We start from the raw sequence: 27397 nt of genomic DNA on the forward strand, positions 1-27397 counted from the left end.
AAATCAACTGTTTCCTCCCCAGGAGGCCTTCGTTCAGAGTGCTTTGCCACAGTGGAAAGAGGAAACCAGAACAACTCACTGTGCCCAACTACTGACCCCAGGAGAGATTCTGGAGAAGATGGGTCTTTGTCTGACTCCACCTCAGGCACTCGTGATGAGCATCATGGGTGCTTTCCCTCCCATCCTGCTCTGCTTCTCCATCTGTCCATCAAACGCTCTAAGCGTCTACTTGAGGCAGCTGGGAGAAAAATGCCTCCCGTATGTGTTTACTTATATTTCAGATTCTCCCTTTTAAATATGTGATGCTTCACGTCTTGCTAGCATGTTTATATAGTTAAAACTTCATATGCTTTTGTTGATACAGTACCAATAAAAAGAGCTGAAAACGTACATGTGTTGCTCTCCCTGGTGGCTAAGCTTCAGGGGTGGTTAATTAAGAAGGCAAGTCCCTGATGTCTGCCAGAGAAAGTGAAAAATCCTCACTCCACAACCAGGGGATGTGTGACTTTGGAAAGTTCCCTGCATGATTTACTTCCTCAGATCCTCAGGGTGGCTACCATTAAAACGGGGTGGGAATGTCTGACACCTTTGGGCTGTTGGGGGATCCTGTGTCATGGTTAGGTGGAGCCATTACGAGACACGTTTGTAAATAAGCCTCAGGTCAAGAGAAGATGCACTGAAGTTTTAAGTCCCAAATTTAACATGTTCGTGGGTCCAGTGGGAAGGATCCTCTGAAGCCCTCCTCTGCCGCAGAGGGATTCTAGTTCAGGCTGTGACCAGAAACAGCACAGATGGCCTTCTGGAGGTACAGACCTGTAATCCCAGCTACTTAGGAAGCAGAGACAGGAGGATTGCCAAGGTCAAAACCTGCTTGGGATGGAGTGTGTGTTCAAGGTCAGCCCTGGTGACTACGTGAATTCCTGTCTTGAAGTAAAACTCATTAAAATGACTGAGAGTGACAAGGGACACTTCTTGTCCATCAGGACATTCCCAACTATGCCCTGCCCAATTGATAAGAATTCCCCTTGCTCTTAAGGATCTCCAGACAAACCTCCCTGAGTCGCTCGCCTTCCTCCGGTTCTTCAAACCCACTGCACTAAGAAACCCATCCTCACTGCTACTTCTGTCCCCTCGTTTGGTGTAAGATACTGGTTGGCCTCAGGTGAGCTCCTGCTAGTGCACACCTGACGCATACTTGCGCTCACCTGGCTCTTCTGGATACAGATGGCCTCTCTCTCTGATAGACCAAGGTGGTGACACTTGTGTGACTTCCTGCAAGTCACCCTTTCCAAGTCCCACAGTTGTTACAGTTTGAACATAGAAATGTTCTGCAGCTTCTGTAAACATAGGATGTGGGAGTTACCTGGGGTGGACCAGGAGAGGCTGGTTTCCAGGGTGGCAGTTCAGTCTGGCTTCTGTCTCATTTCTATGTGCTGACTGGATGGCCCAAAGCTGCCTCATGTTCTTCCTCCAGTACTGCCTCAGACACCACGATCACTGTGTCCCCTCAATGGGTCAAACAGATCTACCTCTTCTTCAATAGAGCTCTCCTCCACTAAGTTGCTTCTGTCAGGAATTTGGTCACAGTTACCTAAAGTAACTAACATAATGCCTGGCCATTCAATACGTGCAGATAAAAGATTATCGAGTGTCTACAGCAGCAGTGGATCTCACTCTTCCTAACGTGAAGACCCCTTAATACAGTTGCTCAGGTTGGGATGACCCCGAACATGAAACAATTTTCATTGCTACTTCATAAGTGTAATTTTGCTACTGTTATGAATCATAATGTAAACACTTGGTATGCAGGGTATCTGATGTCCAACCCCGGTGAAAGGGTCTTTCGACCCCCAAAGGGGTCACAACCCATGGGTTGAAAACCACTGGCCTTTTGGAAGATTGTTCACTCTGAATGTTACCTCTAGAATTGAGCCCACTCTCAAACACTTTCTGTTCATCTCCCTTGCTATTTTTATAGAATTAAACAAACAAACGTGACATCCACTTGGGATTTTACAATCAAATATGCTTTTTTGGTTTCAGGTTATATATCTTATAAGTTCCCATGTCTAAGGAGGTCTTACTAAGCTGGACAATCAGATTTCCCCACAGTCAAGAATGAACCTCATTTTGGGGAGATGCTGAGCCTTGGGTACAAGGCGATAGAATCCAGGGTTGGAACCCCGCAGAGACATGAAAGGAAAATTAAGAATGAAATGAAAGATCAATTCAAAGCTGGATGAAGAAAAAGGTACTTTTTTTCCCAATAAAGATATTTTAGGCTTTAAGTGATGAAAGTAACTGTTTCAACAAAGACAATGTATCGATCTGTAGAATGAAGGTCTGGAGAAGTAATACAGTTTCTGCAGTAGTGTTAAGTGGGTTCTGTCTGCTGTCTCACTGGGCCTATCTTTCTCTGCTGTGTGATCTTTTTGTCAGGTTGTTTCACACTCAAGGAACTAAATTAGTCATACATGCTCTCGTGAACTAATCACCACGGCTGGGCGGACACTACAGTGTGATTGGCACAGCCGATCATGTCCTGCCCCTAGATGAAGTGTAGTGGTTCAGTGCCAGCAGACCTAGCCCTCTGGTACAGGACAGCCTCAAACTGGAGTGGAGCTTGCCTTAGATGGCAGGGTGATTATATTATTCCTGTGTTTCTGGTACCTAAGAATAACTCCTAAAGAAGACTTTGTGACAGGCATTTCCTGGTTTTAATTGTTAAGGAAAGTGCAGGGATGGGTATAACATGTGAGCGCTTGTGACAGCAAATCGCTACTCTAGGGAAGAAGGGACATTCGGGCGCTTTTTTCCCCCTTCAAGCAATAAATGGACTATTTAGTAGATGTCTGCTCTTAAGGACCACACAGAACACCAAACATTTCATTAAATAAAATAGCTCATTTCCTAAGAACTGCACTGTGCGCAGTGACAAGATGTTCCAGGACTGACTGATTCCTTTGACAGGAACAAGAAGTTACTCCCTGATGTTGAACAGGGAGGCAGGCAAAGGTCATAGCCACTGAGTGAATGCATGGCATGACGTATGAAAGCCACAATGCAACTGCCATCTGGTTTGTTGTTGCTTGTATGAGGACATTTTCTCTGAAATTGTAATTGGCAAACACAGTACTAGGAGTACCCAGCAAGTGCTCTGTGGATTTGAGAACAACTTCTAAGTAGTGTGGCAAGGAGGGGCTCAGTACAGGTTCCCCAGCATTTTCTGTGCCTAAGAATTCACATGGCATCCCAGACTGTAAGAAGGCTAAGTCAGTATAAAGCTGGGGTGGTATGAAACACGGGAACGTTGATGTCCCAGGGACACATCCTAATCAACGACCTCTTAATCAGTGGCTGATTATGTATCTAGACAGCAAGGTCTAAGTTTCATGGTGTCTCACAGAGGTCCTGGGCAGAATTAAGCTTGGTTTCCTGTAGCATTAACTTGCTGTACTAGCCCCAACCCTTCCTTCTCACTTTCCCACTGTCCTGCACAGTTGCTGGGGTCCCTCCTGATCAACTCCCTCACATGGTAAGGTTGCCTCATGAGCTCAAGGTCAGCTTCAGGAGAGTAGCACCATCCTGGTAGCTTTCTCCCTTCCTTCCTGGCCAAGTGAATGCTTTGGAGACAGGCAGTGTGTTACCAGTCCAGTAACTGTGATAAAACGCTCTGACAAAAGGCATTCTGGGGGGGAGGAACTGTTTCAGCTCACAGTGCAAGAATACGGTCCATCGTGGCAGAGAGGTCAAGGCAGCAGGAGCTCGAATCAGTTGGTACCTGACTCCCGCCAACAGGAGTCAGAGCGATGAATGTTTGTGCTCTGCCCACTTCCCCTTTTCACACAGTCTAGGACCCCAGCCAGGGAATGAATGGTGCCCCTATTTTTAATGTGGATCTTTCCGTCTCAACCTAGCCAATACAGTTCTCCCGGGCATGCCCAGAAGCTAATCCCTCCGGTGACTCTGTCAAGCTGACAATCAACACTAACCATCACACGCAACCACCGGAGTCCCTCGATCCGGGTTGTTCCATGTTAAACATGGCAACATGGAGATCTTGTTTGCCGACTTTCCGGTCATGCTTTCAGCCACTTGGGAGTGGTACGGTCACTGCCACCGGTCGAACATAAACAAAAGGCTGATGATGGAAGAGTTCTTTACATACTCATAAGAACTTAGATGCCACCGTGGTTCTTCTGCACTGGATATTCTCAGTCCACTGTCTGGAGCATCAGCCAAGACATCCACAGCGAAGGGTCTGCCAGTGTGCCAACATCACTGACCCACTGACCTGCTGACCCACTGAGCCAAGGAGAACAATGGCCCACCTCCGTTACTGCTTGTTATGGGAGGTTTTCTTTTTCTTTTTTCTTTATTGGATACTTTTTTATTTATTTACATTTCAAATGTTATCCCTTTTCCCAGTTTCCCGTCCATAAACCCCCTATCCCATCCTCTACCCCGCTTCTTCTATGAGGCTGCTCCCCCACCTATATGCCCACCCCTTCCCGCCTACCCGCCCTGACATTCCCCTACGCTGGGCGTTCGAGCCTTGGCAGGACCAAGGGCTTCTCCTTATGGGAGGCTTTCTAAGTCAATTTCTTAAAGTCAGATTTGTTCCAACTCTTGCTGCCTTTGTGTAACACTGTGTAAGGTCTGAGAGAGACTGCGTTTAAAGGGGACAATTCGTTACTGCTACACTAGGGAGTGAAAACTCATTTATAAGATAATTAGAGTCATTTTTATTAACTCTAAGTTAATGGGTGTTATATATTCAAGCATAGGTTGAATAATGACTGCAAGATTACCATGGCTTTAGTGGGAAATGTCCCCTGTAGGCTCATGCATTTGTACATGTGGTCCCCAACTAGTGGTACTATTTGGAAAGGTTCTGGAACCCTCGCCAGTGGGTCTACCAGTAGAACGTGAGTTTCTGGAGAATGGGGGTTAACTATTGTACCCAGTCATCCTTCCAGCCCAAGCTCTCCCTGCCTCCTTGTTAGTACCATAAGATAAGTCACAGCACAAAGTTCTTGGCACTGTGGACCACGCCAGGCTTGTGCCCTTTGGAGGGCTGTGTAAGAATGTGGATCTTCAGCTGGCAAAGCCCAAGAGTACTGAGTGTAGACCTTAATGGGAGCGTTCTGGTGAGAGTTTGGAAGATTGGGGGTGCAATAGGAAGAGGGACAATGGAAGCCTGGCTCATGAAGTCACAGAGGGATACGAGGACAACCTTGAGAACTGGGCTAAAGGCCACTAGCGTCACACTAGTGACGTCACTGTAGGTTACATGTCCTGAAAATATGAGTGAGGCTGGATTCAAACTAGGCTAATGTACTGGCAGGGGAAACATAAATACGGCGCAGCACCCAGCCTTTGGCATGCTTATAGCTCATGAGTCTTTTACATAGATAATTGTGATTTCTTTTACAGCGGAGCACAGAGGTATGAAACTGTAAATTAGTGAAGAAATGGGAGGGAGCACATTTAAACTCACAAAGGGGCTTCAAAAGAAGAAGGTATTGGTGAAGCCCCTGTAACTGCTAGAGAGACTGCTTCGATCACTTAAAGCTTGACCTGTGGATGGGGGTCCTGGGCACGGTGACCTGAGGGTAAGACTCCTTCGATCAATGGCTCCAAAGCTGATCCAAAGCACTAGGACGAGATGGGGTGGGGTGGGGAAGGGTTCCCCAGGCCCAGGCTCAGTCACAAGGGTACTTAAGAGGTTAAAACAAAGTGGTGATGGGAGGGAGCAGGCTACGTCTCAAGCCCACAGCAGAACGTGAGAGCAATGTCCTCGGAATGCAGGTCTAACAGCCATGTAGAATGTAAGGGTTATCGGCCTGCACTGAGGTTCCAGGCAGACACTGAACCACACACAGTGTGTAGGCACAGGCTGCGGAGAGCCCCCGAAGCCAGCGTGTGAAGATTTGAAGGCAGATCTAGAAGTTGCAATGGGGACCACAAAATGAAAGCAGAGAAGGCCATGGAACAGCAATGCAGGCATGGAGAAAAACTCACGCCAGAGAGGCCAAGGTACGGTGACACTGGTGTGGGCACTGGGGCTTAGACAGGGAGGGACTTGGGAACCGTCAGAGCTGGAACATGGAGCGAGTTCAGCGTTTTCCCTGTTGGATTTTGATCTGGCTTTCACCACGTATCTGTCTGAGGTTCTGTTTCTCCCTTAGGGGTAGGAATGTCTGTTTACTATGTGCCATTGTACACTGAGAGCATGTACCCCCCATTTTATGGGGGGCAGTCACAGTTAAGAAAGAGACTGCCTCGAGTCTCAGAAGGGATTTTTAGACTTTGGCCTTTCAAGTACCTTTGAGACTGTTACGACTATGGAGACTTTTGAAGTTGAAACGAACGCATTTTGCATGATGAGATGGCCAGTGTGTAGAGGGCCCAGGGGGTAACGATGCGGTCTGAGTCATGAATGGCCATCGTGGACTCTTGTGTTTGAACACTTGCCTCCTAGAGCACTGCATTGACCTAGGAGGCTGTGGAGCCTGTAGGGGGTAGAATGTAATGGGATGAAGGGATGGTCTGGTCACTGTCTCATAACTAGCCTTACTAGAAGCCAGTCCGGCTTCTAGTCCTCACCATGGTGGACCCTTAAACTACAAGCCAAAGTAAATCCTTCATCCCTTAAGTTGATTTTGCAACAGCAATGAGAAATGTGGTTAAAAGAGACATATTTTAGTGCTGTATGATGTTTGAAAGGGAGGCGCTCTTCTGGTCTCCTTCTTCCTTAACTTTCTGACGCTCTCTTCCTGCAGAGAAGTAGAAACGTCAGAGTGGCATGTAGCACTGCTGGGCCAGCAGGAATTTCAGTAAGGTTTGCAGGAGAGGAGAAGACAGAAACTGGCCTTGGACAGACTGACTTCAGTGAAATAAAAGCCCGTGTGCAGTGTGGAAACCTGTGATGCAGAAAGAGTGCCTGCCACGTGCAACCCTCCCTCTCGGAACAGGGGTGGCCTTGTGCCCCCAGACTAGGGAGGCTGCAGCTGCAGACAGCGGGTTTGACTTCGGTCGGATGCAGACGCACACTGAGGGCTATCCTGGAAGAGTTACCTGGAGCAACTGCTGTCCCCGGGGTGAGCCCATCCTGATCTAAAATCCTGTAGGAATCTCAGAATCTGCTCAATAGATAAAGACAGATGTGTTAACTTTGGTGACACCGTGCTCTGAAGACGAGTCTAGGATGTTATCGGGTGAGCTGTTAAACTCCACTCTGGAGAGAAAGTGGAAGAGAGGGATGGGGCAGACACCAGACCCCCGAGGGCAGCCTGTTGTTACTGCTAGGCATTCAAGGGCCCTGATTCGTTAGCCGTTCCCGAGCAAAACACTGTGAACTTTACTCATGTCTTTTTAATGAAGAAATCAAGAGAGGATCAAGCACGAGCGGAAGGAAACAAGAGATCTTTTTGGTCGTGAGGTAAATAAGTGTTATCGACAGTCAGGATGGCGTGGTCCTACAGCTTGGGAAACTGTACAGTCCCAGAATTAGGACTATCTACTGCGTTAAAAGAACACAAACAAAACCAAGAAAACTACTGACATCTATATTTTTTTTCTGAGGTGCTGTGTCCTGTTACCCCAGTGGAGCTCCTAGAGGTTGGTGAACCCGGAAACATTCACTCTTCCACAGCTGAGAGACTGAGAGGCCCCAAATCAAGGGATTGACCGAAGCCCACTTGGCCGGTGAGGGGCAGGGATGGAAGGCAAGCTCTCACTCCCCGTCACTCCGCTGTGCCATGCAGATTTGAGGTACAATCAGTCAGTCTGGCAGCCAACTAGGGTTAGTGTCCACATGCGGCTGTCCTTAGGGAAAAAAGGGCCCTTCTTAAGGGGCTTGTGAAGGCTGAGGGACAGTTTGAACTGGACCTGACTTTACCTCACTCCTGTCCCTTTGCCCCTGTATTTCTCCTCTGTGGGACAGTTCTCTTTCCGGAGACTGGCTCCGCATCGTTGAACTAACTCAGTCATGCAGCCCACCGTGAGCTGATCATCCCACTCGAAAACATCAGTTTTATTGACATAAGTCAATCATGGGATGACTGGGTGAGGGCTTTTTCCTACTGAGCGCAGGATTTAATCTCACTTTTGAAAAGCTTACTACCTTATACCTAGAACAAAATGTATTCCCTAAAACCACATTTTTATCTGCCTTAGAATTTTGTTAAGTGGATCAAGAAGAATAAGGTGATTCCAAAAACTGAACAAAGGAGGAGAGCGAGGAGGCCAGGAATGAGCCCCAGAACTCAATAGCAGCACTGACCTACAGAGCTGTCGAGCACAGGGGAAACCCAGCTACCTCTCTCCCATGTGGCACCTGTGCCTCTGTCCTTTGAAATGTGGCTGGTGTATGCAGAGAACCGAATTTCACATCTTGTTCCATTTAATACCTTAACAGCCGCATGGATCTGGTGTCTCTCACGCCGAGCACAAAGGGTCTCTGAGGTAACTGAAGACAGAAGAACTGGAACTGCTCACCTCAGGGTGAGGAACTCTGTGTGGTAGTTCAGGGTGAGGAAGTGCTCTGTGTGGAAGTTCAGGGTGAGGAGCTGCTCTGTGTGGAAGGTCAGGGCAAGCTGTGGCTTCTGTTTGTTCAGAGGCTCAAGTACATTTTCTAAGCAGTCAGTACTTCCGTTCCTACTGAGAAGAGAGGTGTCATTCCTGGAAGACCACTGTGGTGAGCTGGTGGGAGAAAGACTGGGGCTTCTGGGAACTGGCGTCTGAATCCAGGCACTACTGACATTTAATGATTGAATTCCTACTCTCTGCTGCAGGGTTGGCACCACTTTTAGACCATTAAAAGAGACTTGTGTGAGCTGGGACTGCCAAGAACTCCTGCAATCCAGCACTCAGCAGGTAGAAGCGGAGGATCGGGAGTTCGAGGCCATCCTCAGCTACGGGTCAAGTCTGAGGCCATTTAAGCTACTCGAGACCCCGTCTCAAATAAAATGAAAAGCAAAACAAACAAACGAAACTGCACCCCAAACAGAAGTGAAACAAGAGGAGACTGTGGTCATGCAGAAGGCAGGCCCTGAGGTCTGTGTGCCTGTTCTGGGTATATGACAGATGCTAATCTCAGGCATGCGGCGAAGGGAAGGTTAAAGCCAGGAGGGCTGGCTCTTTCTCTCAGACTGATTTTTCAATCCATGGCATAAAAATATTTTTCTTTACCCACTAGTAAAATAACTCTGCTATGCAAATGTTTCTGTGAACAAAGCCAGGTTGAAATGCAGGAAGAAACTAAGGCCTACGACTTCCAGCGTGAGGTGGTATGGTGAGAAGCTTCAGAATTGCAAGGAACAGACTCCATTCTTGGGGAGCGGGGAGGGTGTGCGTAGAGATCGGAAGAGTCTAGATGCTCACAGAGCCAAGGACAGAGAGGATAAAAGTCTGTGAGAGCAGAAAGCCAACACGGCAAACGGACAGGTTGTATGGAATTCCAGTCTTGGCTTCCCGGTGGAGGGAGAGGAACCAGAAGCCACATCTAAAGAAATTGTAAGGCAGGTGGCACAGGTGAAGAGATACAGATCACTCAGCTGACAGGAGGAGCCACAGCTCTCTCTAACAATGAATCCACTTGAGGATCTTGGTAAGACAATGACTGCACCAGGGGAACGGGCTGGCAGTAGAGAGGTCCGGGTGGTGCCTCTGTGAGAGGCTTAAGACAGAGCTACCCTGTGGGCTCACAGCTGAGGAACCTGGTGGTCAGCCCTCCTGGGAGAGAGCTGCAGGACAGTGGGACAGGGTAAGAACCTGACACCAACACGACACACACCAGAAAGTGCAGGCGGCAGGACACCAGCCAGGCACTGAAGGCATCCTGCACTCAGCCCCTACCTTGGTGTCAAGGACCCTGTTACCTGAGGATAAATGTGGACCCAACGCTCCCTCATGTCAGAGGACAGCACAGCCTCTTCTGCTCGCACATGGACCTCTGAAGCACCTGACTTCCACGGTCTCATCCCTCCAGGAGGAAGGTGGGTAGTGTTCAGTGGGCTTTGAAAACAGTGGAGCCATTAGCCCCTCTGTATAGCTCTCAGGACTCAAACTGTACTCCTCCTCCACTCCAGGCACACTCGGGAGGATGACCCCTGGCTATAAAACTAGTCACTCCCCAAAGTGTGACATTTGGAGTCTTGGAAGCTTGGGCAAACCTGCACTGGCCCAGAGACTGCAAAACTAAGTGTGACCAGTAGAGGCTCCTGGTACACAAAGAAAGGAAGTAAGTAAAGCTACTCCTGTCAGACATCTCAGCAGCAGCCTAAATGACAGAAAAGACAAGAGTCCTCCAGTTAGGCTGACCCCACGCTGCCTCAGCTGGCAGATTCCAGTTTGGAGGGAGTCATTGGGATGGACTGTGTCTTGCACAGCCTAACTTCATTTTTCTTCTTGACTAAAGGCTAGTGAGATTCCCACTGTGTCTTATTGTTTAAACGCTTGTGTTTTTATTTTCACTCATCCCCCGATCTTAATTCTATGCATTTTCATTGGGACGTCAGACGTCTTTAATGTCCTGCTCTGTCCCCTCCCTCTTCATAACAGGCGTTCCTAACTGTCTCCTGTCCTTATTTTCAGTCATTGACTTCCCTTCCTTCATTTTCTCCTCCCCCTGCCCTTCATTTGACTTCGCTGATACAATATTGTTACATGTGTCCCCGGGCTTAGGTGTGGCCCTGAAAGTTCTCATGTTGCAGACCTTAGTATCCATTTTGTAGTTTGTGAGGGAGGCCTAGTGGATGAGGTTGGGTGATGGGGGCAAGGGGTATCTTCAACCCACACTTAATGTGTACGTCACAGGAATGATGTCAGTTTTGTGGGAGTTCGGCTCTCTGCTGGCTGGACTTATGCCAATCTGACACAAGCTAAAGTCATCTGAGAAGAGGGAACCTTAATTAAGAAAATTCCCTCATAAGATCAGGCCGAGGGCAAGCCTGTAAGGCATTTCTTAGTGATTGGTGGAGGAGGGCCCAGCCCACTGTGTTGATGCCATCCTTGGGCTGGTCCTGGGTTCTCTCAGAAAGCAGGCTGTGCAAATTTTGGAGGCCAATAAGCAGCTCCCCTCCACCACCTCTGCACGAGCCCCTCCAGGTACCTGTCCTGTTTGAGTTCTTGTCCTAACTTCCTTTGATAATGAACAGAGATGTGGAAGTGTGAGGCGAGTAGCCCCTTTCCTCCCCAATGTGCCTTTTGGCCATGGTGCTTTGTGTCAGCAAAAGAAAGCCTGAGTAAGATTTGCTCCTTGTCTGCCATCCTCTGTGTGCTCTTGCCTGCTCATCTGCTTTCTGGTACAGGGGAAGTCACATGAGGTCCCTCCCAGAGGCCAAGAAAATATCAGTGCTGGCCTCGTGGACTTCCTAGCCTTCAGAACCATGAGCCACACACCCTCTTTTCTCTGTAAATGTTTCATCTCGGCTATCCTGCTGAAGCTCAGAGACCTGATGTACTTAGGAGGACACAGATTCACGGGAAGGGCACTGATGGCCAAAGTCAGGGATGACAGTAGGAGTGGCCAGCGATGGTCAGGACCCAAGTCTTTGCCACTGCTCCGAGGTCCACTGCTGGCTGAATGTGAAATCCCAGTGTCTCTATTTGTCCATGGACAGACCCATTATTAAAGGAGAAGCTGGGGAAGCCCAACTTACAGGGCCAGTTTCTCTCACCACCCTCTCTCCTTGGATCCTAAAATCCCACCTGTTTCATTAAAGACAGCCCTCGGGGGGGGGGGGGTTGGGGATTTAGCTCAGTGGTAGAGCGCTTGCCTAGGAAGCGCAAGGCCCTGGGTTCGGTCCCCAGCTCCGAAAAAAAGAACCAAAAAAAAAAAAAAAAAAAAAAAAAGACAGCCCTCGGCCTGACGGCTGACTCACTCATGAGTACACACTGAGCAGCAGACATCTTGGAAGGGCTCCTTAACTAGCATGGGAGAGCAGTTGCCGACAGGTAGCTGTCACCTGGGTATGTGAGAAACTCAGACATGTGAAGTGCTCAGAAACGAGAAGAGAAGAGATCGTTGACTTGATCTGAAATTGGGCTTTTCTGTGCACTGTGGTTCTCGGACAATGAGCTTCTCGTCTAATTTCAGTTTCTGTACACCAGACCGACTCCGCTCGCACTGAGTGAGCTGGAACAGAACACAGTTGGCACCATCCCCTGAGTCATCTTGGTCCTCGCACCAAAGGTTCCAACTGTGGCAATCGGTCTTCTGACCATCTACATCAATCCCCAGAATGACCCAGATAATCTGGTCAGCCACAATGTAGCTCAGTCACAATTCACATCAGACCATCTGGTGACTGTGTCTCCTCCAAGGGTAGCCTAGGAAGACCATCTGCCTTAAAACTCTGTGTGTCTTGCCCACAGAGGCGAGAGCTGAGGCAGGTCACACAGCCAGCGAGCCATTCTCCCAGTGCCTCTGCACGAACCAACTATTCCGAAACACCGTGTGGCTCAGCTGCTCTCCAACCTGCAGAGCCTGCTTTGCATTCTCAGCGAGTGTGTAGGAATATTCCAAATGCAAATCAAACTTTATGGGTGCCATAACCTTGGCCATTTATTACAGCAGATCCTGTAATTGCCTGATGTTGCAAAATACAACCGAGGATACTCTGGCTACTCCTCCTCTCCAACTTTAAAATATCCAACTGTCACGTTGAATAAGCCGCCTTCCTGTTTCCTTACACCATTTCTTTGTTTAGTGCTTTTGGTGAGAGCCCTTCTGTATATAAGCAATCAGAGCCAAGCTCAGCAAGACATGGGCTGGAAAACTGGCAGGAAAACCGGCAGGACCGCACACATCAGTCCTGACAGTAACTCAGAAAGAAGTGGGGTTAACACGCTGAGGGAACACAGACTTTCAAAAAATGACAAGGGAAGTTAGAAAAGAACAGGTCAGGTAAAGTGGTGATTACAGAATCTATGGAGATCAATATTATTCAGTTGTAAGAAAAAATGTAATTTGTAGGAAAATGAGTAGGCCTGGAAAAAAAATAAATGTTACGGGAGGCTGACCCAAACGGAAAAGGAAACCAAACCCAACCCATATGTTCCCTTCGTAGGTGGCTCTTGACTTATGTGTAAACACATCTGCATGTACACGAGTGTAAGTGTAGGCACAGTATAACATTTAGGAAGAAGACTGAGAGAGGGACCGAATGTAGGCAAAAGGACTCGTGCAAGAGGATGCAAAGCTAAGTTTTCCTACTTCCAACTCTGTCTTGTTTTTTTGTTTTGTTTTTCTAACGGTGGATGAGAATTTACAAGAGCCAGTTTTGCATCCAAAAGGACCCAGTATGTGCTATTCTTCCTGGCAGAGTTAGTGCTGTGTAGATCTTATCAAGGGCTGAAGTGGTGGCCTTGATCTACAGCTGCATTCACCTGGTGTCAAAGCTGGGCTGACCAAGGGTCAAGGGCCACTGTGCCAGCACAGGAGGAATGCAAATCAGAAAATGCCTGTGTCCTTAGGGGCTTCTGTTTTAACATGGTTTCCCCCAAGCCCTGGAAGGAGCGAGTAGGGGAATGCAAAAACTTCTCTAACTCGATTTGGGATCCTGGTTCCTCTGTCTTGGTGGATAGCACTTGGCTTCCCCAACTCCTGTTGGTCTCTCCGAGCACTCTCTTTCCTGTGCCATAATCTTCCGGCCACTCTTCCTCTTTAACTAGGATTCCACCTTTAATTTGGTTCCTTTTTATCTTCTCCTTTTAGGAGCAAGGTGGTGCCCTGTGCACTTGGAGATTTCGTCTATAAATATCCTGTTCTATTGCCTTTCAATTCTGTTTCCACAAAATAGTAAGATGCTGACATAATTCAACCAAGTTCTTTCCCCTGGTAAGAAAATCAGCCTTTCCTCCAGGCCCCCCAAGATGCCCCTCACCATGGACCAGGAAAGCATCAGAAGAGTTGTTTCCCCAACTTTCAGCCCGGCGTTCTGCTCACAAGCACTCAGACAATCTCTAAGGGTGACATGGCTTCCCACAGCTGCTACAAGAGCTTCCCTTCCCACCCTAGCTGTGATAATTTAGACCTGTTCTAGCCTACGGGATTGCAAAACAAGTGGAAATGTGCCAGGTTTGGTAAAGGTAGGCTTGGGATTCGCTACTGTCACAACAAGGTATATTGCCGAGCACAGGGTAGCTGTGCCAGCCTCTGCCCGTGACCCGTCTCCAAAGAGGAGTTTGTCATAGCAACATCCCGCTTCTCTGGCACCTTGTCTAGGACATCTTAATTTGTTTGCACTTACGTAACAAAATTAAGACTGGGGAGTGGAGAACAGAAAGAAGTTCATTTTCTCACAGCTCTGGGGGTTGAAAAGTACAAAATCGTGGTCCTGGTGGAGGCAGCATTCCCTGTTGTGGTTGTATCCCCAAGGGAATGGACACTATGTCTTCACAGGGTAGAAAGAGCTGAAAGACAGTAAGCCTCCTGATTGTTCCCTCCAGGTCTTCCCTAAGGCACTAAAGTAAGAGCTCACAGGACCAGCACTAAGGTGTGTGTGTGTGTGTGTGTGTGAGAGAGAGAGAGAGAGAGAGAGAGAGAGAGCATGCATGCCTGCCTGCAGCATATTCTAATTATTGGCAGCATCTTTGTGCACTGTGATTTGTTTAGGCCAAGTTAAAGGTGACAGAAAGGATGGTGTGTACGTCTGTGCCTAGGCTTCAGGAGAACACGAATGCTCCTGTTTGCTCTTCTGTGCTTCTCTGGCTTTGTCATGGGATGACATGCTTGTCCATAGGCATATGTCCAAGGGAAACAGACATATGCCTCCATATGCCATAGAGTGAGTCCAAGGAGGGCCGGGCAGTCCACACACATGTGCACCATATTAAATGCATCCCTGTTGTAAGCTACCGAGGTTTGGGGTGACTTGCTATATGCAAGGAGCAAAGGGAAAGACTCAAGAATTCAGTTTTGTGGGCCAAGTTCACAGACTCCCGTAACTTGCAACAACTCCAAATTTTTGCAGTTCCGTCCAGTTGCGAGCCTCTGAGACAAGTGGCTGCATGGAGTAAAACCCCAGGGGACCTGAGTCTTTGGCTGCTCAAGATAGAAAAGTTCTGTGATGACAGCTGCCACCACTGGGCCATCAGCCCATGCCATACACAGGGAGCAATTCCTTGGATGGACCCATTTCTCCTGGTGCTGCTGGATATCAAACGCATTAAGGTAATAAATCAAAATGCCATCCATCCTCATGTCTGCGTCCTTCTCTGTCACGTGCTCTCCCCTCAGCACAGTTGTGGTCAGTGGCCATGTGTGACCTCTGGACACTAAGTCCTCATAAAAGTCGGCCTCTCTGTGCAAGCTAGCGCTTGATCCGTTTCTACCCAGAAACGGGTGCTCTGTGCCTCTGGATCCTAACTGTCCAGGAAGGACTCGAGCCAAGCCGTGCCCGCTCTGTGGAGTTTGCCAAGTCTTCCACATGCTCTCAACATGCAGCCAGACCCCAGTCAGACCCCTCCCCCCCAGTCCTGTCGGTCCCGCTCTTGCTTCCTCTGTTCAAGAACGCAATGGCCAGGATGACGTCACTTCCGGAAGAATCTGTGCTGATAACGCCACTTCCGGAAGTATCTGCGCTGATTGCCTCCTTGCATTCTGTGCTGCTGAGAAGCTTGGAAACAACACCTAAAAGCAGCTTTCCTGGTGCTTTGCGAGAACTAACCACCCCATCATTGCAGGGGGCGGGGAGGTTGCCTTTTGTTTGTAAAGATGAATAACTCATCTTGGCCTTTTGGATGCCTGGGTGATGACATTAAAGAATTACATTGTTTATTTTGTGTATGCCGTATGTGGGTGGGTAGAGGGGATGCACGTAGAAGTCAGAGGATAACCTGTACAAGTCAGTTCTCTCCCACTACGTGGATTCCTGAAATTAAACACAGGTCCTCAGACATGGGGGTCTTTACCCACTGAGCCATCGCATCACCCCACTTTCTTTTTGAAAGTATTTATTCTGTATAGGTGTGTCTGGTATGTGTGTACATATGTGTATATAACATATGTTATAAACATGTATGCACATGTTTATATAAGGATGTATGTGTGCATACATGTATATAAGTGTGTGTACATATGTTTATATAAGGGTATGTGTGTGCATACATGTATATGAGGGTGTACGTGTGTGTATGTGAACATATATGTATATGAGGGTGTATGTACCATTTCACACATGTAAAGGTCAAAGCTTGGGTGACAGTCCTCGACTCCCACCTTGTGGGATCACATCAGGATCTGTCTTGGTGTCCCTGCTGCACTGGCCCATAAGCTTCCAGGGGAGTCTTCTTTATCCACCTCTCATCTCACAGTTGAAGTGCTGGGACTATAGACATGCACCATGCATGCCATGACCCTGCCACCCTGTACACTGGATAAAACAAACACACTGTCTTAGGGTGTCACTGCTGTGGATAGACACCATGGGCAAGGCGACTCTTATAAGGACAAGATTTAATTGGGGCTGGCTTACAGGTTCAGTCCGTTATCACCAAGGTGGGACCGTGGCAGCCTCCAGGCAGGCATGGTGCAGGAGATTAGAGTTTATCTTCATCTGAAGGCTGCTAGGATGAGGGTCATACAGCCCACGCACATAGTGACACACCTACTCCAACAAGGCCACACCTCCGAAACCCCCCCACCCCACACACACACAGAGTTTCCGGGACCCTTGAGCTTTTCCAGTGCCGGCTTTATAGTGTGTCTGTGTGTTTGTCCTTTCTTCATTTCCTCACTGCCCCAGTTAAGCCAATCCCTGAAGCCAAGCAGGACACAGAAGGACAGAATAGTAAATCAATTCATAAGACTTAGCGTTCTACTCACCCATAGGTCAATGCATCTCTCAATCTGTATCTGAGAGCTTCTATATCCAGTAGATCGTGATTAACACAGTGGCACACAACTGTGTAAAGTACAGAAGATACATGTGATGCTTTGCATGGGAATGGCCCACGGACTTATTCTCCAGGGAGCAGAACTGTTTGAAAGGATTAGAAGGATTAAGATGTCTGTTCTTGTTGGAGTAGGTGTGGCCTTGGAGGAAGTTTGTTACTGAAGGTGGGCTTTAAGGTTACAAAAGCTCCAAGCCAGGTGCAGTCTCTGTCTCTGTCTCTGTCTCTGTCTGTCTGTCTGTCTGTCTGTCTGTCTGTCTCCCTGCCTCCCACCTCTCTCAGCATGTGGACCAGGAAAGAGCTCTCCGCAACTACTCTAGTGCCATGCATGATCCCGTGCTCCCTGCCATGATGATGGCCGAAGCCTCTGAAACTGTAAGCAAGCTCCAATTAAGTGCTTTCTTTTATAAGAGTTCCCTTGGCCATGTTGTCTCTTCATAGCAATAGAACAGAGTAAGACAAGACTGGAAAATACTCAGCCCTAAAGGGAACATTTATACTGAAACCCCCTAACCCAAGGCTTGTGGTCACTGTAGGGGCAGAAAGAGTGTATGAGTCAGAGGTGGTAGCAGACCGTAAGGGAACAGTGTTTCCTAAACATAGCAAGGCAAGATACACATATGAATTCAGTGTTTGTGATAGCATGTATGAACCATGTGCCATCCCATGTGCCATCCCAAGCCAGACTAAATCCCGGCATGGACTGGGAGCCAGGCATACATACCACTCCTACTTGTGGGGAAATTAGCAATTTTTAGCTGCTAGGAGAGAGGAGAGACCACTGTTCCAAGAGTGTAGCCGCTGGTATGTCAACCATTCTCCACCGGATCATCACGGTTGGTCACTCCACCCAGAACAATACAATAACTCTCTTCTTTGTCTATCAACTCAGAAGCGTAAGAAGCCCAGAGTGGCCAGACAGAAACCTTATCTCCTAGTTCAATAGAATATAAAATCATGCCTCCATTTAAAACTAAGAGATTTAGGAAAGGAAACTCGTGCTGGTTACTTTTCTTACTGTGAGGAAATGTACAGCAAAAACAATGACAGGAAGGCAGGGTTTGGGTCTGAGGTGTGAGTCCCTCATGGACGGGAAGGCTTACAGGTGGGCCTGCGAAGCAACTGGCTGTATTGCATCTACAGTCAAAAAGCAGAAGGAGATGAATGTTCTACTCCACTCTGTTTTATTAGGCCAAGGACTCCAATCCTGGGCTGATGCCATCCAGAGTGCATCTTCCCTCCCAAGTTAAACTTTTCTAGAGACTCCCTTAAAGGCATACCCATAGGTGATGGCCAGACTAGTCATGTTGATAGCAAACAATAACCTAATCATCACAGAGCATAAGCTAAAGGAATGGCAAATGGCATGTGCGAGTGGTTCCAGGGGATGGGACCAGTCTTGCCAGTCCTGTGTCCAGTCCTTTATTCTTGGCTGTGAGAGTCAGGCACATATAGCCTTCTTAGAGCCTTGTCCTCCCTCGGGAAGGTATTTCTATCAATTTAGTACCAAGCGTGCCCTCCAAAGGCCGTACCACAGTTCCGGCCCTGAGTAGTGGGGAGCCTTCCCCTGCCCAGGTATACCTCAAAACTAGCATGTGTTGAGTCATTTGGTAAATGGCCACACCAATAGACAGAAGGAGAGAATTCATTGCCTCCACCAATACAGAGGGGCCCAGTGAACATCATGCTTCTTTCTTGGCTGCCAGAAGTAGACACAACAACTTCTCCTTCACCATAGAAGAGATACTTCAACACTGCCCACACCACTGGCACCTGAGAAAGTTTACTCACCAGGATGAACCGGGCCCCACTGACTGCTGGGTGTGTAATCCCACTAGCAGCAGAGAACAAGCCCAAGTCCTCAATGTGGGATCACTGCTTAGCACGACCACCTACCTTCTTAGATTACACTGGACAAATTCCATCACAAAAGGAGCAGTTGTTTCATAGACACTACAAATCCAGACTTACCCTTTCTGATAGCTCTATGTGTGCCATCCACGGGCTTTCGGAAAGTTCTGCAGTCCTCGTGGAGTTTTTGTCGCACCTCTGGGACGCAGATGCTGATAGCTGTGCTTTGGGCTCCCAAGGTCCGAATAGCATGAAGTCACCACTGCACTGATCTGCGACATCTGTGGGAAGGAGAAGTAATCAAGATACCTTCAAGCCTCAGTAGGACACGGGACGTAATGCACCACACCCTGAGGTGGGGTGGGTACTGCTGGCCTTTCCAGGTTAAAACTCCCGGTTCTGACGGGCTGTGTTGGTAGGGATGATAAAAACACAGAGGTAGGGGATCCAAGATTTCAGATCATCCTCGACTATATGATGAGGTTGAAGTCAGCCTACTCTACATGAGGCTCTGCCTCAAAACACAGACTTATCAAAAGAAAAGGGTATTTGACAGATCAGTAATCAACATTGTTTAGTGGAGGCCATGTTCATTTGATGAAGCCATGGGACCACGTCTGGCAGGAGCTATGTGATGCTTTGAGAGTATTCTCTCCCCATTCAGGTACACCAAGCTGACAGTAGGTGGCATTTAGGTCATGGGAACCCCTGACTTAAGAGTATGATAAAGGCTCTCCCAGGAGAGCTTTGTGCAACACTCACTTAGCCATCTGTCTCCTACCTTGTGAGAATGCAGTGCTCATCTGCTCCACTGGATGTGGCCATGAAGGCCATCTTGGAAGCCGAGAATAGCCCTCATCCTACAACTGAAACTACAGGTGCCTTGATCTCAGAACTGTAGTGGTCTTGATCTTAGAACTCCCAATCTCCTCAACTGTGAGAAGTAAATTTTCATTCTTTATAAATTACCCAACCTGTTGTATTCTGTTATAAATGCACACTGATACGAAGAGACAGCAATTGGGGCACCCGTGGGTAAGTTTAGCGTGATATAACACTGTTCTCTGAGGTCTGCCTGTATTCCTCACAGGCAACATGGGAGAGTAGAGAGTGGTTATGTGAGGGTAGACACAATGTATATTGTCCAGGTCCCTTTCAGTGGCACTAAGTTTTGCAGTCCCTCTAGAAATGGAATGTTGATTTAACATTTTCCTAGGCCTAAGTTTTGTGGGAGCAAACGCTTGCAGAGGTTTCCCCTGATCTCAACTCTTAACGTGTGAGAACCAACCAGGGCTCTGGCAGCTTCTGATCACATTCATTACTAATGCATTCTGGGACTGGGGAGACCACTGTAGGACCATCGGGTGCACAATGAGCTCACTGTGAGGAGGAGCCCCCTGGGAGGTGCACCTGAGCGGATCTCCACCGGTTGGTTACCTGGCTTGTGGCAGCACGCCAGTGGTGTTCAGGGCCTCCAGGATTTAGGTCAGTTCAGAGCCAGGGTCCACAGTGTCCAAGCCATCTCATTTCTCCCTTTCCCCAAACGCCAAGTTTACCTTAGTAAGAGCCCAGAAGCTCCTCTGGGATACGAGATAGATTACTGGTGAATATTCTGAGCAACGTTTTCGAGTCTTTTCTCAAAGGGACCCAGTGTCTGCTTCTGTGTACTTGCTGAAGGCTGGGAATTGAGTGCAGAGTTGTAGCCTCATTATTTTCAATTTAAAATTTAATTCACTTGACTTAAAACTTCTGTGCTTAGGCAGATCAAGTAAAATTTGCGTACGGTTCCTATCTACCGTCTGAGAATACTGTTCTAATTACACCTCTGTGGCTGTGGTAAACATACTAACTGACAGCAACTTTGGGAAGGAAGAGGTACATGTCCTCCTTCGGGTTTCAACTCACCACTGAGAAGTCAAGGCAAGAACTCCGGGGCTTGCTTGCCATCCCATACAGTATTACTCATGGGAAATATGTTGCTTGAGGGCTCACTTGCAGGCTTGTGCTTAGACACTTAGCTAGCTCTCTTATACGGCCCAAGACCACTTGGTCAGGGAATGGCGCCTCCCACAGTGGGCTGGGACCTCTTTGTAGCACTTGATAATCAAGACAACCCTTTCGCAGACCTGCTCATAGGCCAATCACATCTGGAAAAATCCCTCTACTGAGACTCGATTCTAGGCTTTGTCAAGGTGACCATTAAAGTGAACAAGAACAAAGGCCGCAGTCAATGGACCATCGCTGTAAGTCTTAGAAGTCAGACCACCATGACTACTGCCTTTGCTCCGCCATCCTTCATAGCAAACGTGACCCCCTGGCCTTTGGTGGTTGAGTATTGCTACATGGTTTCTTCATCTCTGGGATCCAATTAGTCCAAACTGCATTTGGGTTTCCCAGTCCAATCACTGAAACCTTCACTCTGAGATCTGGCCTATAGTGAAGTGACCATGGACAGCTTCAAGTGTGATTAAGGAGCCATCTACAAATTTAGCTCACAACATGCTCTTGGGAGGTACCTCTAATAGACTCCTTCCTGCAGGCGTATCTTAAATGACAACTATGCTCGTCTATCTCTCAGCCTCTGAACCCACCGTTCTCAGGTTCTTATCTCTCTCAGCCTCGGAACCTATTCCTCTGGCCTCATGCAGAGCATTGTGGCATTCTAAATTCTCTCTTGGTGTTACATCTTGTAGTCAAGTTTTAATCAATCATAAATTCCACTAGAGTCCTTCCTAGCTTCACTTTCAACAGTAGATGAAGAATTTCTGCCTAGAGAACTCACATTGGTTAATTCAGCTTGACCACCATGACTTCTTCCTGCCTTTACCCTATGCCTTCACTGTCCCTAAGCGCGTCCAGATGCAAATGTATACATTAGAAAATTTCAGTAGTTTCTGTTTTGTATAGTTTACTTGCTCTTGGATCACAACTTGTACCTTACCTCAGAGAGACTATAAAATGGTCAAGTTACAGTTATAGATAAAAGGCTACAGTTGTAGATAAAAATATTTCGTTACTGACACATCCAGAAATAACGTTTATTCACACATTTGGGCACTACACTGACATTCAAGTTGACACATAATCTTACCCATCATCGTGCTGAGGAAATGGCTAGGCAGTTATTCACTGCTCTTCCAGAGGACCTGAGTTTGGTTCCCAGTACCAACTGTTGGTAACTCCAGCTCCAGAGGATTTGACACCCACTACAGGCTTCTGTAGATACTGCACACACACACGCACACACACACACACACACACACACACACACACACACACACACACGTACGCACACACACGAGGGGGAGAGAGAGAGAGAGAGAGAGAGAGAGAGAGAGAGAGAGAGAGAGAGATGCACAGACAAAGTTAAAAGTAAAATAATTTGAAAAAGAAAGCCTATTGCCCCATTTGCTCTCTCCAGACTCCTGATCCTTGTGGAGTCCTGCACCGTGGATCCCAGGCTTCCATCCATTTTTCTGCTTTGCCAGATGCGTGGTGTCAGTGTCCTGTGTGACAAACTTAGGCACTGCTAGCTTCACTTGTCCAAAACTTACTGTCAGACCAAGGTACGTGTTTCTGAAGTCAGAATGAATTTTAATTTTTCTCTATCATTAGGCCTTGAGGGACAAACCTTTTCATGAGTCAATGTCTCTCTCTATGAAGTGCAGAAAATAGTGCCTCGCTCACTAGAAGTGGGAATTAGATGTTTTATTCTGAGCTGAAACGTTCAAGGGAGAAACGGGCATATCCAATAAGGTTTAATTAATGTTAAGTATTATTCATAAAAATTAAAAGATATCAGCATGAATATGCCCTGAGTTTGGTTTGAACTAAGCAACAAGGTCTTCAAATCATTGGTTTGCAACAGCCACAGCTTTTGGCCAAAAAAACCATATTGAATCAAACAAAATTTAAATATGTAACAAAGAAAACAATTTAGGTGACTTTGCCTATGCATTTTTAGGCTAATTTAAAAATAAGACTGCAAAATGAGGAGCACACTGTTTTCGTAAACTACAGGAGTATTTACAGCAGAGAAAGAGTAATTGTAAACCACACTGTGTCACACATTTTAGTTTGTTTTGGTAAAATGCACAAGAGTAAGTTTTCAGGTGAGCTATTTGGGAAGTGTGTGTCTTTTCAGTTATTTCTAATATTTTGCTTACAGTCTGAATGGACCCATTTTTACTAAACAAGAAAAAGAATGTATGGTAATTGGTTTTTTTCCAGTAGAAATGTTCAAAAAAAATAATGATGGACACTTCTTTCTACAAATAAATCCGAGTCAAACAGTTTCCTTGTTCCTTTCTGGTTACATCTCCATGGCTGTTTCTTTTTCTCTCTCTGTCTGTCTCTGTCTCTGTCTCTGTCTCTGTCTCTGTCTCTGTCTCTGTCTCTCTCTCTCTCTCTCTCTCTCTCTCACACACACACACACACACACACACGAATTTGTGTTCACACAGGGAGACAAGGCTTCAGCATCTGGAAGTGTGTGTGTGTGTGTGTGTGTGTGTGTGTGTGTGTGTGTGTGTGTGTGTCTTTCTGGCTTCCTGTCTTTAATTCTCTTACTCTATCCTACCTCAGCCCACTCTTGCCATGTCCCTTTCTGTGAGTTAATGCACAAATGACACAGTTCATTAATTTGCCAGGCTAACACTTATAAAGGTGGAGAAGCAGTAAAGAAGACCAAGAGCTCATATGCGTGAAGAAAGAGTAATGGTCACTCCCAGCTGAGCAGTGAGAGGGTACTGTTTACACGATGGCCTGGAGCACTGACTGGAAGCTTAAGCTGTGCTTCTGTGTGCTTACCTACGTGTTAGCGGTGCTGGCTCAGGATACTTCCCAAGCCCTTTGTCTGTCCTCTGCTTTGAGGCAGCGTCTCATCGAATTACCATGGCTGGTGTTGATCAGTGTTCCCACAGTCTCTGCCTACAGCTGGAGTCACAGCCTATACCGCTGGGCCCAACAGATGTTTACCTGAAGTGCAGTGTAAGAGGGAGATATTCAGGTGTCTGTGAGTGGCCACTTATGTGTGCTCACCAGCACGCTGTTATCATGGGAGGATCTATTATTCATCAATCGCCAAGCTCCACATGCAATGAGGGAAAAGAACAGTCAACCCCATTGCATGGGACAGCAGAACATTGAGGAAACAGAATTGTCTTAGTTCTTCTCTAGGGAGGGCTAATTAGATGGTGTGACATCTTATGTCTTAGTAAGTGTAACTAAGCTTGATTCTTTCGTGCCGTGTCAGTCACCTCAAGCATATCTGTGTTATCCCAGAGCTGTGCGCCTTATCAATGGATAGTAATGGTCTTAACGAACGCAGAAATCAGTGAGAGGCAGAAATAACAAAAGACTGCAATCAGCGCTCTTCCTTTTTCTTGCAACAAATATTAGCTGCGTTGACTCGTTAGCTGTGTCTATCTTTATACAACGATGAATGTGCACTGACAGGTCTGCTTAATACGGACTGGTGTCTAGCATTCCGTCAGGAGAGACCCTAATGACACAGGTGCAACTGGGAGGGACTCGACTGCCTGAACTGTGGTGTCTTGAACAGAATGACCTTGGCCCCGGGCACTGCCTTTCTGCCCGTGCCAGGCCTTTCCAAGCCCCTGGGCTGTGCACATATGGCTCCTTCTGCTTTGGATGCTCTGTCACAGGCAAATGCATAGCCCTTCGCTCAGGTGTCATTAGAGAAGTCACTCAAAGCTAAAACACATAAAACAGCATCTCCTGTCTCCTCCATTATTGCTTCCCACTCCCAGTGGCCCCAATGTCTACTTTACCTCTACCTTGTGTGTGTGTGTGTGTGTGTGTGTGTGTGTGTGTGTGTGTGTGTTCATCTCTGTGTGTGCTCTGTGGGAGCCACAGGCCAACCTTGAGTGGCTTTCCTCAGGAACTACCCACCTTGTTTTCTGAGACAGGGTCTCTCTGGAGCTTAGCAAATAGGCTAGGCCATCCAGCTAGCACGTTCTACGGATCTTGCCTCTGCCTCCCTGCCTGTGCGACTGTAAGACTGTACCGCCATTGCAGGCTTCTGAGTATTGCTTCTGGGGATCAAACTTAGATTGTCTTGCTTCCAAAGCGACATTCTACTACTGGTCAGTCTGTCTGCCCAGCTTTACTGATTTCTGTAGGGGGAGGTGTTTCCCTGATTGGTTTTGACTGTGTCAATAAAAAAGGTGAAAGCCAATCGCTGGGCAAAGGGGAAAAGGTGGGACTTCCAGGTTTTTACGACTAGAGAAAGGGAATTCGGACCAGGCTGTGGAGTGGGTAGGAAGACGCAGATGCGTAGGTCTTGGGGCACCTAGAATATGGAGCCTCTGCTGCAAGGGCAATGGAGGGAGCTAGTTTCTAAGATAGGGCAGGAAATTCTTTGGCCAGCCATTGGGTTATCTGGCTACTCTTAAAATAATAAAACTGTCTAGTGTTTTCCATCTGCAGTGATAAGGTAAACAAGAGAAAGCCAGGGTGGTTATTGGTGGGTCAGAGAAGCTAGCTGTGCAGGACCACTGGACTGCAGACAGCAGCTCCCAGATTTCCCAGATTGGGGGATGGTCATAATCAAGTTAGAGCGAGGGGAACCTGGAGAGGTCATAGTGCTAAAATTACATGCAACAGGTTTCCATAGCTCAAGAAGAGCGTCTAGCCGGCATTCCATAAATGCATCCTGACTTGCTTAGGGGTTAATTATAAAACCTTAGCATCATTTATTGAGACCAATAATATCTCAGTATTGCATAGCTGCAGGTCACTGTCTGAAACGAACGGTGGGTTTTCTGGTTGATGTGTATCATCTATTTGGTGAGACAGGCTCATCACATGTTGTATTAGTTACCTACTAATGTACCAATGACATCACTAACCACTGGCAACATGGCTTAAGAGGCTTTTATTACCTAACAGGGTTTCTGTGGGCCAGAAATCTGAAAGCAGTGCTGAGGGACTCTAGTTCAGCCTCTCATGGCTGCTTGCATCATAATTTCAGCCTCACATCTTGTCAGATGAAGGCTTGATTGGGGGTGGCTGATGCCCTTCCTGAAAAGCAAACCCACATGGCTCTCAAATTGGTGCTGAGTAAGGGCAGAAAGCCTGCTTTCCTTCCCACACGGACACCTCTCTCTATAGAATGGCTCAAGTGTACTCACTATGTGGTGGGTGATTCACCCAAAGGCAAATACAATGGAAGCCAGCTACAATGCCCTTTATGACTAATCCTTGGAGGCTACCCAGTCCTGTCTTCAGGACTGGTTGATGAAAGGCAACATTATTCACTCTGGAAGGAGATTGAGCATAGCAGAATATAACTAGAAAAGGTAAGGAATGTTCAGAATACTGGCTACCCTGCACTGAACTCAGAACTGGATCACACTGGATCACAAGCAAGTGAGAACTAGGCTGCAAATGGCTCACGTTGGAGCACTGCTGGGAAGTTGAACTTTTGTCCATCTATTCAATGATTCTAAAATTTCAAAGTCCATAAAGTGAACCACTTGACCTGGAGGGATCCATACTCTATTGTGTAAAATGTGGTATTAACAATGGTTTTGAGAAAGACAACACTGGGCTATGAGAAACACCAGGAGTAGGACTGTGGCTCATTCTTATTAACTATGGTCTGAATAAGAATCCCTCCATAGAGTTGAAGAGTTAGTCATCAGGAAGTGAAGCTATTTGAAGGGATTAGAAGGATTAGGAGATGTGGTCTCATCAGAGAAGGTTTGCCATTGTTGGAGGAAGTATGCCACTGGGAGTGGACTTTAAAGTTTCAAAATCTCAAACGAGGTACAGTCTGTCAGTCTGTCTGTTTCTCACTCCTCTCTCCTCTCTCTCTCTCTCTCTCTCTCTCTCTCTCTCTCTCTCTCTGACTACAGATCAGGATGAAGCTTTGAACTACTGCTGGAGTAACATGCTTCCTGCCGTGATAATGACAGACTATGCCTCAGCAGGCCCCAGTTGAATGATATCTTATGAGAGTTGGTTTGGTCAAGGTGTCTTGTCCTAGCAATAGAACAGTGACTAAGACAGATTAGAAAGCAGCCCTAGAAGTAGTTTTCCTCTGACCTTCTCCTGACCCCATCTCTTATGTCTTAGTCTCCCTTCAGGTAAGCAGGAGAAACCAGAATTTCTCTTCCCAGCATGGACCTGAATGCCTTCTCCTCAAGACTAGCTATAAGCACTAAAACAATTATTCTAGCCACCTCTGATCTCTGAGGAAGAGTTGGTCATAAAAGCCTTCTCTGTCCTTCATTCTGGAATAGGTCATGAGGCTCTACTTTAAAAAAAAATCCCTACTTCAAACCTAGCAGACTTCTTGAGAGGTTAAGAATGGTCTGCACAGAGGTTTCCCCCCTCTACCACTCCCATGACTATCAACATTACATCACACACCTGTCTCACTGTGCTTCTATATGATGCATTATTCACTAGACCTAAGCATAGAAAGTGGAGTATCCCCAGGATTTTTGGTTCTTCATTCTAGAAGCTTCTTGGTCACAGAAAACTGTGACTAATTACATCGTGTGCTAGTCTTTTGTCAGCTTGCCTTTGTGATTGGGGTGTTGGTCATGGTGCTTACAGTCAGGAGACAGGTCATACCTTTCAACCCCAAAGAGGGAAGGATGAAGGACCCAAAGGC

At 47.2% G+C, this 27397-nt stretch overlaps 1 protein-coding gene across 1 annotated transcript in view; it reads right to left on the minus strand.

Moving 5' to 3' along the window:
* The window catches only part of Zcwpw2 (zinc finger CW-type and PWWP domain containing 2), a 144876-nt gene that overhangs the window by 15950 nt on the left and 101529 nt on the right, over positions 1 to 27397 (minus strand). Inside the window, 1 exon segment of the transcript NR_190985.1 lies at positions 18874 to 19034. The gene's annotated coding sequence lies outside the window, so the exon portion shown is untranslated.

This window comes from Rattus norvegicus, chromosome 8 (assembly GCF_021556685.1).
Source record: "Rattus norvegicus strain SHRSP/BbbUtx chromosome 8, alternate assembly SHRSP_T2T, whole genome shotgun sequence".
NCBI classification, from domain to species: Eukaryota; Metazoa; Chordata; class Mammalia; order Rodentia; family Muridae; genus Rattus; species Rattus norvegicus.